The sequence below is a fragment of the Oncorhynchus tshawytscha genome, linkage group LG04, assembly GCF_018296145.1.
Source record: "Oncorhynchus tshawytscha isolate Ot180627B linkage group LG04, Otsh_v2.0, whole genome shotgun sequence".
NCBI classification, from domain to species: domain Eukaryota; kingdom Metazoa; phylum Chordata; class Actinopteri; order Salmoniformes; family Salmonidae; genus Oncorhynchus; species Oncorhynchus tshawytscha.
In genome coordinates, this window is record NC_056432.1 from 15935106 (window position 1) to 15946055 (window position 10950).

General features: G+C 41.5%; 1 pseudogene; it reads right to left on the reverse strand.

The window, feature by feature from the left end:
* Nucleotides 1-6351: 6351 nt before the first annotated feature.
* Nucleotides 6352-8461, reverse strand: LOC112247306 (annotated as a pseudogene).
* Between the last annotated feature and the right edge of the window lie 2489 nt (nucleotides 8462-10950).

Below are 10950 nucleotides of genomic sequence, written 5' to 3' on the forward strand. Positions count from 1 at the left end.
GATAATGGAGTCGTTCTTCCCCAGGTAATTAGTGATTGTTAAAGTGCCTTCAGGGCTGTCTGCTCTGTGTTATGGCCTAGAAACCCAGGTTTGAGATTTAAGAGCAGCCTTTTAAGAGCAGCATAACTTTTCAAAAATGGGTATTGAAGTATGGCAAATGAATGTTGGCAAGTTCACTGTACTCCGAGCCTAGTGATGTTATGCCCATGGAATATACACATTTTTACTACATAAGTAATTTAAAAACACATTTGCATTTCAAAGTTGACACCCAATAAAACATGTATCTTACAGAAGATGAGACCTTTTGAAAAAGCATCATGTATGGCCTCAAAGATAATACAATATCTAAATCTTCTCTCGTTGTTGAATCTTGCACACATTGGGTAGACCTGTGAGACTATTGGCCAGTATTGCTGACAGTCCTTCAGTGACAACAGGGGGTTGGGTGAAAAACAAAAACATTGTTTGCGTCATTCATAGGTCATCCAGATCTTCATCAGTCCGCTCCTATTAAACAGAGCTATTTAATGACCTGTAAATCATGAGGCACTGGTAGCAAAAATGTGAAGTGGTTTTAACTCACCTCTTCTGTCATCTGGGGCTCTTTCACTACATGATCATCCTCGTATCCTTTCTTTTCCTGTAAAAAAGATTGAAAATATATATTTGTACTTTTTCTGATGTTAGTGCACAATCGGGTGGTATATGTACTATTGTTGACCTGTGTAAGCTGTAGGCTTTAACTGACTGGACTGAAGCAATGTCAATCATGGAGTTCAGTCTGCTGGAATATGTTTTTAAGAACCTCTGTTTTCCTTGTTTGCACCTCCATGATCATCCCTTCAAGTCATGCGCCCCCCCCCGTTGTCTAGTGTACATCTGTCATGACAGCTCCATGGTAAACACCGTGTGACGTGACCGTCCAGAGTTCATAGCAGGATGGATGTGGAAGGGGTTATGGTGGCATGGTCAATAAATGGCATTAAGATGTAACTGATGTACAGTCCTCAACAGTGTGCACTTTGTCTTGCAGGACTGAGTGCACCATCATGGCATTGGCTGCCATCATCCAGGTAATGTGATTTTTACCAATGGGACGAGGTCAGTCAGTCAGCCATGTACTGGCATGGAGCGCTGGACCGAAAAGCTAGGTGGTTTTGTATTGAGCATGTAGCTTTCTGGACATTATGATCCATTATGGCTGACTGAGTCCTGCAATGGGAACGTGACTGACTGGATCTGGGAATCTCTTGCCAGTCCCAAAGCCCTTGAACAGACACTGGTGAAATAATGAATAACTCCTTACCCAATGCTAACCTGAACTATATTCAAGCTTGAGGGCCAAATCAGACAAGAGGACACTTTGAAGACTTGGCCTACATGGCAGAGTTTTATATAGCGTACAGAGAACTATAAACTGGACTATCTTCTGTATGTTGACTGGCTTGGCCTTTGTCCTGACTTGATCCCTTGAGGTCCCTACACATTTAGCCTCCTTGTCAACAGTGGAACCTTCCTGAAGGACCTTGGGTCAGGGGCTAGCCAAAGCACCGTAGCGATAACAACGACCTTCAGGGAAATCTAATGTAGCACCGATCCAAGAAAGCCTTAACTCCCTTTCTACACAACACTACTTCACTTGATTTTACAACCCAACCTCTTCCTATCTCCACAATGACTGCTTACAGTCCACACTGGCATATATGCGCTCGCACACACACACACAGTACCAGTCAAAAGTTTGGACACCTACTCATTCAAGGGTTCTTTGTTTTTACTATTTTCTACATTGTTGAATAGTGAAGACACCTAAAACTATAAACTAACACATGGAATTGTGTAGTAACCAAAAAAGTGTTAAACAAATATTTTCAAAGTAGTCACCCTTTGCCTTTATCACTGCTTTGCACACCTTTGGCATTCTCTCAACCAACTACAACTGGAATGCTTTTCCAACAATCTTGAAGGAGTTCCCACATATGCTGAGCACTTGTTGGCTGCTTTTCCTACACTCTGCGGTCCAAACCATCTCAATTGGAGGCAAGGTCAGCTGATGCAGCACTCCATCACTCTCCTTGGTCAAATAGCCCTTACACAGCCTGGAGATGTGTTGGGTCATTGTTCTGTTGAAAAACCAATTATAGTCCCACTAAGTGCAAACCAGATGGGATGGCGTATCGCTGCAGAATGCTGTGGTAGCCATGCTGGTTAATTGTGCCTTGAATTCTAAATAAATCACTGACAGCGTCACCAGCAATGCACCCCCACACCACTTCCTCGATGCTTCATGGTGGAAACCACACATGCGGAGATCATCCATTCACCTACTCTGTGTCTCACACAGACACAGCGGTTGGAACCAAAAATCTCAAATTTGGACTCCTCCAACCAAAGGACAGATATCTTTCCATCTAATGTCCATTGCTCATGTTTCTTGACCCAAGCAAGTCTCTTCTTATTGGTGTCCTTTAGTGGTTTCTTTTTAGCAATTTGACCATGAATGCCTGATTCACTCAGTCTCCTCCTGCACAGTTCATTTTGAGATGTGTTACTTGAACTCTGTGAAGCATTTATTTGGGCTGCAATCTGAGGTGCAGTTAACTCTAATGAACGTATTCTCTGTAGCCGAGGTAACTCTGGGTTTTCCTTTCCTGCGGCGGTCCTCATGAGAGCCAATTTCATTATAGAGCTTGATGGTTTTTGCGACTAAGTTGAAACTTTCAAAGTTCTTGACATTTTCCGGATTGACTGACCTTCATGTCTTAAAGTAATGAAGGACTGTCGTTTCTCTTTGCTTATTTGAGATGTTCTTGCCATAATTTGGATTTAGCCCTATTTAGTAAAAGACCATCTTCTGTATATCATCTCTACCTTGTCACAACACAACTGATTGGCTCAAACGCATTAAGGAAAGAAATTCCTGAAATTAACTTTTTACAAGGCACACCTGTTAATTGAAATGCATGCCAAGTGACTAACTCATGAAGCTGGTTGAGAGAATGCCAAGAGTGTGCAAAGCTATCAAGGAAAAGGGTGGCTACTTGGAAGAATAACATATTTTGATTTGTTGAACACTTTTTTTTGCTTACTACATGATTCCATTTGTGTTATTTCATAGTTGTAATGTCTTCACTATTATTCTACATTGTAGAAAACAGTACAAATAAAGAAACATCCTGGAATGAGGTGTGTCAACTTTTGACTGGTACTGTGTGTATATACACTCCTCAAAAAAATAAAGGGAACACTAAAATAACATCCTAGATCTGAATGAAATATTCTTATTAAATACTTTTTTCTTTACATAGTTGAATGTGCTGACAAATCACACAAATTATCAATGGAAATCAAATTTATCAACCCATTGAGGTCTGGATTTAGAGTCACACTCAAAATGAAAGTGGAAAACCACACTACAGGCTGATCCAACTTTGATGTAATGTCCTTAAAACAAGTCAAAATGAGGCTCAGTAGTGTGTGTGTGGCCTCCACGTGCCTGTATGACCTCCCTACAATGCCTGGGCATGCTCCTGATGAGGTGGCGGATGGTCTCCTGAGGGATCTCCTGCCAGACCTGGACTAAAGCATCTGCCAACTCCTGGACAGTCTGTGGTGCAACGTGGCGTTGGTAGATGGAGCGAGACATGTGCTCAATTGGATTCAGGTCTGGGGAACGGGCGGGCCAGTCCATAGCAACAATGCCTTCCTCTTGCAGGAACTGCTGACACACTCCAGCCACATGAGGTCTTGCATTAGGAGGAACCCAGGGCCAACCGCACCAGCATATGGTCTCACAAGGGGTCTGAGGATCTCATCTCGGTACCTAATGGCAGTCAGGCTACCTCTGGCGAGCACATGGCTGTGCGGCCCCCCAAAGAAATGCCACTCCACACCATGACTAACCCACCGCCAAACCGATCATGTTGGAGGATGTTGCAGGCAGCAGAACGTTCTCCACGGCGTCTCCAGACTGTCACGTCTGTCACATGTGCTCAGTGTGACCCTGCTTTCATCTGTGAAGAGCACAGGGCGCCAGTGGCGAATTTGCCAATCTTGGTGTTCTCTGGCAAATGCCAAACGTCCTGCACAGTGTTGGGCTGTAAGCACAACCCCCACCTGTGGACGTCGGGCCCTCATACCACCCTCATGGAGTCTGTTTCTGACCGTTTGAGCAGACACATGCACATTTATGGCCTGCTGGAAGTCATTTTGCAGGGCTCTGGCAGTGCTCCTCCTGCTCTTCCTTGCACAAAGGTGGAGGTAGCGGTCCTGCTGCTGGGTTGTTGCCCTACTACGGCCTCCTCCACGTCTCCTGATGTACTGGCCTGTCTCCTGGTAGCGCCTCCATGCTCTGGACACTACGCTGACAGACACAGCAAACCTTCTTGCCACAGCTCGCATTGATGTGTCATCCTGGATGAGCTGCACTACCTGAGCCACTTGTGTGGGTTGTAGACTCTGTCTCATGCTACCACTAGAGTGAACGCACCGCCAGCATTCAAAAGTGACCAAAACATCAGCCAGGAAGCATAAGAACTGAGTGGTTTGTGGTCACCACCTGCAGAACCACTCCTTTATTGGGGGTGTCTTGCTAATTGCCTATAATTTCCACCTGTTGTCTATTCCATTTGCACAACAGCATGTGGAATTTATTGTCAATCAGTGTTGCTTCCTAAGTGGACAGTTTGATTTCACAGAAGTGTGATTCACTTGGAGTTACATTGTGTTGTTTAAGTGTTCCCTTTATTTTTTTGAGCAGTGTACATATACACATCACTGAAGCTACTAGCTATATATTTTATAAGCTGCTTTACCTGTTGATAGGATACACTTAGGCTTATATGACAAAACCAGTGTTTGTGTATGACTGCTAAATGGAGTTGTACTATGGGTTCATATTTGTATCATAGCTTAACAGTTTGTAGGACCTATTTGTAACCTGTGAATGTGTAACCCTATGGAAACTAACCTGATGTCTGTGCCTGAGAAACTAAAGGAACTGAAGCTTTGGCCTCATCAACAGAAGCGTTCATATTTTGCAATTTCAATGTAACCCTCACTAACCCACCTTCCTTGGTGATACACTAACCAAGATCGTACAGAGAACTTCTGTGCAGGCCAAGCCCAGATTCACCACCCTGTCATTTAGATGAGAACTGGTTGATTTTGTTCAACCATCGTCTGCTTTTCCAAACAGCTCAAAGTCAGAGACTTGGAGCCAATAACCTGTAGTTTCTCAGTTTAGATGCACTGAAGATTACACAGACCTGACTCAAGTGTTCATAGACTAGACTATCGATATGGGTGACACAACTCCTCTCTTCAAAATGTACAAATGTAACTGTTCTGCTTCCTCTTCATTTCATATAGTGGATGTGTTCATTTTAGATTTTCTACCTGATAGACAGAACTGTGAATCTTTTGCATCTTAGATACTTGTTTGACCTGGCTAAATAAAACTGTTAGTATGTTTGGCAAAAGGTATTGCTTCATTTGTGCAAGACTTTTTACTCTGAAGTGGTCTTTAACAGAATATCTTCTCCTTACCTGACAGCCATTCATATCACACAAAATGAACATGTTACTCAAGTCAGCTGATCATTTCTACCTCCCCAGTTGTGTGGTAGTGCACCCATGTAAGTATACACTTTTTGCGCAATGCAACAATTGCATGTGTTTGTAACCGACATTCATTCATTAACTCAATACACTAGGTATATTAAACATGACGAACACCTTCCTAATATTGAGTTGCACCCCCTTTTGCCCTCAAAACAGCCTCAATCGTCAGGTCATGGACTCTACAAGGTGTCGAAAGCGTTCCACAGGGATGCTGGCCCATGTTGGCTACAATGCTTCCCACAGTTGGCTGGATGTCCTTTGGTTGGTTGGTGGACCATTCTTGATACACACAAGAAACTGTTGAGTGTGGAAAAACCCAGCAGCGTTGTAGTTCTTGACACAAACCGATATGACTGGCACCTACTACTATACCTCCGTTCAAAGGCACTTAAATCTTTTGTCTTGCCAATTCACCCTCCGAATGGCACACATACACAATCCATGTCTCAAGTCTAACATCTTTATGTTAAATCCTGTCCTTCATCTACACTGATTTGAAGTGGATTTAACAAGTGACATCAATAAGAGATCCTAGCTTTCAGTTGGATTCACCTGGTCAGTCTTTATACAAAACATGCTCTTTCCATGTTACTCCGTGTTTACAAACATACACGTTGGCGTTTTTGCCAAAGTCAGCATGGGCTCTCTCCAAATCAAACTTTATTTGTCACATGCGCCAAATACAAGTGTAGACCTTACCATGAAATGCTTACTTACAAGCCCTTAACCAACAGTACAGTTCAAGAAGAGTTAAGAAAATATTTACCAAACTAAGGTAAAAATATATATATTAAAAAAAAGCTTCATTTTGTAAGCGTTCACCTCTTGTTTCAGAAATTCATGCTTCTTCATGAGTTTTTATCCCTGTGTAAAAAGAAAATTGTCTGTGAAACACCATGAATAGCATTTGTATCATTTTGATTTGCAGTCAACTTTGATCAAGCTTTCCACCTTGTGGTTGGAATTGGAATCATCGCATCGTACATCTTTAAGAGAGTCTCTTTGTCCTCCTTCAGTCCCATACATGCTGTCAGATAGCTATAACAAAGTGGAAAACAAAACTAGTTTGAAACTTAATAGATTACTGCATTGAATGAAAACGTGAGAATACTACAACCTGCTTTACAATACACTATGAAAGTATGTTAGTTGCCACTTGCAGTCCTCAAGGCCATGTTGGCTAGGGCTTCATTCCATTTCAGCCCTTATCCCCTGAAACGGGGCCATGCTCTTGTCTAGAACAGAGCCTTGGTGCTGGCCTACCTCTCCATGCTGAGGCCGGCCTGCGACGCACTGTTCAGGATGGCCGTCATGGCGATCTCAGATGGGAGAAACAGCAGGCCAGTGTCCGTCAGGGTGGCCCGAGTCATGAAGTCATCAGCACTCTTCCTCAGAGACTCTAGGTTCTCCAGAAGAGGGTGTCTTGTCTGAGGTAAAGGTCACCAATACAGGACTGTTATCTGAAGCCTAACCTGCTTGGTTTTCTATTCGTACAGATTTAACACACCTACAAGTCCGCAAAATTGGTCTTTAAATCTCAGCAACACACTTCATTAGGTTATGTTCATCTGCTGTATCTCTACTGAGCTTCAATGACCTGGTAAGTATCTCCATTTCCATCCACCCACCTTGAGGTATATGAGCAGGCCCTCCATCAGTCTGTAAATGGTGTGTACCACCAGGTGGAAGTTGAGCTGCTGAATGAGAAGGAGCACATACTCCAAGATCTGCTCCAGAGCCCTCCTGTCCGGCCGCACTCTTGCACAAGATCCCCCACAAACTGGGTGCTGGACACGTTAAAGTCATCTACCTACAGGACAGGTAGGCACAGGTCAGCCTGAAAGAGAGAAAAAAAGAGGTAAGCCAGGGAAGAGGTGGGATGAAAAGAGTGGGAAGTTAGCAAAACAATAGAGCAGAGGAAGGAAAAGTTGTGAAGAGAGCATGAGGAGGAGAGAGACATGGATGTTAGTTCAGAAATCAAGTGTATCTGTAGCTACCTGAATAGAAGTAATCAGAGGAGCCTATATACTGTATTTCTTAATATAAGAATATAGGAGTACTAGTCAAAATCAAGCCCTTGACTACTCACTCACATGATTGTTCTGGGGTGGTATTCCATTAGTGAGTTGTTCAGGTAAAATCTCCGGAAATACATGATTGCTGTACCCTGTTGATGATTGCAATGTTAATCTCTTACATAAAACCGGTTAGGTTGGATTTACAGTGTACCCTAATGTCTGTTAACTGAGAACTAAAGTCTTACATAATTGGTCAGCTGCTCAATTAAGTTCTGGGTCCATGTTAAGAGAAGAGATGGAGACCTTCTCTCTTTGCAAGTTATGGGCATAATGTCTCCTTCTGTTTAAACATTCAAAAGATGCCAACAACGGCGAAATCTTGATTAGTCCAAATAACCAGTGAAGACAAACACCAGAACTACTGCTGCCTTATCCTATGCATCCCATTCAGTCCCTACAGATTCTCTGGGTTTACATGCAGTATATTTCCATGAGTGATTAGGTGTACCTTTACAAAATACATACCACAACAGACTTGGGAATCACAGGCTTGAAAGCATTACAGAAGTCAAGCAGTCTCTTCTCATAGTGCCTGAAGAGGATGTCCTCCTCATGAGTCACTAACCCTAGGCTTTTTAAAGGACGGGATAAAGGAAAGGATGAGAGACGACAACGTTGGGAGGTGGCAAATATAATCATAAAGTTGTAGTGCAAAAAAAAAACTATACACTTTGACTCATTATCACATGTAATGTAACATGCTACAAATAATTTTACCTTCCCACTGGTGAGCATTTTGTTGCAATATTTCCCGGTTGGGTTCATATCTCAGTTTCATACTTTCTTCATTGTCGAATGTCCAGAACTTTCTCTGTGAGCTATTGTGAAACATGGTAAAGCTCTGCACATAACAGAACATGTAGGTTGTCAGGATGTCATTGAATCGAAGATACTGACACCAAACATGACATGTTCAAGGTAAGTTACCTAGCAAGCTAGCAAATTCTTTAGCCACCAAAAATAGCATGGGACAGTACATTGCCTGTAAAATTTAAAACGTTATTAGATAGTTCAATGAAGCAAACTGTGCTGGGTCTCCTAAATGCATGGTAGCTCTAAAATAATCTTAATTCACCAAGGTAAAAAACAAACAGTTTCAAGTAGGATATTCGCGCTTTCAAACCACTTGAGCCACAGACTCCAAATAAGTGTCACGGTATTGGAAAAATAGCGCACAACATTGCACAGGTCTTATTTTCACGATTTGGACATTAATTCGCTTTCCATAGCTAATGAACATGTGGAAATGTGAGCAGCATGTTGTATTCCTCGTTGAATTAGTTAGGGGGCGTAAACAAAGTACAAACTTTTTTACATTCAAATTTCAATAGCTCCTTGGTCATGTGACCTACTGACTTCAAACCAGGTTCAGAATGTCCACTGACTACCCTTCTATATTGCACACCCTTTAGTTTGTCAATTTTTATCTCACAAGATTTTACATGAATTTAAAAAAATAATGAATTTCAATAGCTCCTTGGTCATGTGACCTAGTGACTTCAAACATGGTTCAGAATGTCCACTGAGTGGGCCTAAACATTGCATACCCTTTAGTTTGTCTATTTTCATCTCACACGTTTTACATACATTTTTCAAAATGTAAAATTTCAATAGCTCCTTGGTCATGTGACCTACTGACTTCAAACCAGGTTCAGAATGTCCACTGACTACCCTTCCATATTGCACACCCTTTAGTTTGTCTATTTTCATCTCACACGTTTTACATACATTTTTCAAAATGTAAAATTTCAATAGCTCCTTGGTCATGTGACCTACTGACTTCAAACCAGGTTCAGAATGTCCACTGACTAAACTTCTATATTGCGCACTTGTTTTTGTACTGTAAAATCACGCGGTGTAACGTACCTTTTTCATCGTTTCAGATATCTATAGCTACTTGATCATGTCAATTACACACCTAAGAAGCGTGCAGTGGAATTAACATCTAGTCATGTATATTCTATTGTTGTACATTAATATTCGTTTGACAATTAGGGGGTTCAGTCCAGTGTTGTGTTTACCCTTTTCTTTAATATTTATCTATAATAATTGGTAGTTCTAAGTACTTATTTTCCAGCAGTACACAATAGGAGAGAGACAGATAATGTCGTTAATATCAACCATAAAGGAAAAGGGCAAAGTACGAGAGTCATGCTAAGAATTGTCCAAAGCAGGGATGGAGAGTGAGCTGGTGAGGTAGGCTGCAGGGGGTTTGCTGGTCAATACATATACTGAACATGTAACCACAGTAATGGTGGCCAGTAAACCAATGAATAAAAATGTTATATTGACAAATTAAACAGAAATTGTAGACCTTTTAATCTTTTCAAACATGTCAACAGACACTTAACTTCAAAAAAGTATGAAACATTTTGCAGTGTTAACTTTCTCTGTATCCCTGTTTGATGTACATTTCAGAGCCTCTTTAGTGTGGATGGGGTATAGCATACATTTCAACAACAAAGACAGCACTTCCAGTTTCAGTTCTTTACTCTGTTGAACTCTTTTGTCTTCATTCCTAGGAACAGCACATGGAACCACCGTTGGCATGCAAAACATTCAATCAAAACAAAACAAAGAGTAACACGTTATAAATAATATCAAATATGAATGCAGTTTGATGAATGACAAATTAGCCATCCATTGTGTTACGTCATGAATTGTCTTACATGCCGTCACTGTTGTCAAAAGATTATAAACATGTTAAATAAAGTTACTAACCCAGTCAGTCTTTGGGCCACATCCAGGTTCTTTATCAGTGGCACACATGAAGCAGTTGTTGGCTTTGTTGAACTCTGAAATCATAGGCATGAACTGAACATATGGCTGCCCCACAGAACTACATAAAAATAAACAATTTACATTTACTTTGAATTAAATGTCATTACATACCAGACACTTTTAGTATATCCTCAGCCATTTATTTTCGCAGTTGCTCCATGGGAGGGGATGTTGGGGAAGTTCTGTGCAACTTCCTTGGGCATCTACTCCAAAGAATAAAATAGAGTTTTTGACCTAATTGTCACATAACAGCCAACCATTCATTATTGAAAATATAACTATCAAACCTGCATTACAAAGACCCCGCAGCTGAAGGTGTCCTGCTGCATGGTGTGAGGTATTTCCCCTCCTTTCCACTTTATGTCCACCCAGTCGTCTTTTCCATGGCAGGATCTTCTCATTTTGAAGTATTCTGTTTTTTTTATGTAAACATAATGGAATTCTGATTAGTTATAGGCAAATGAAT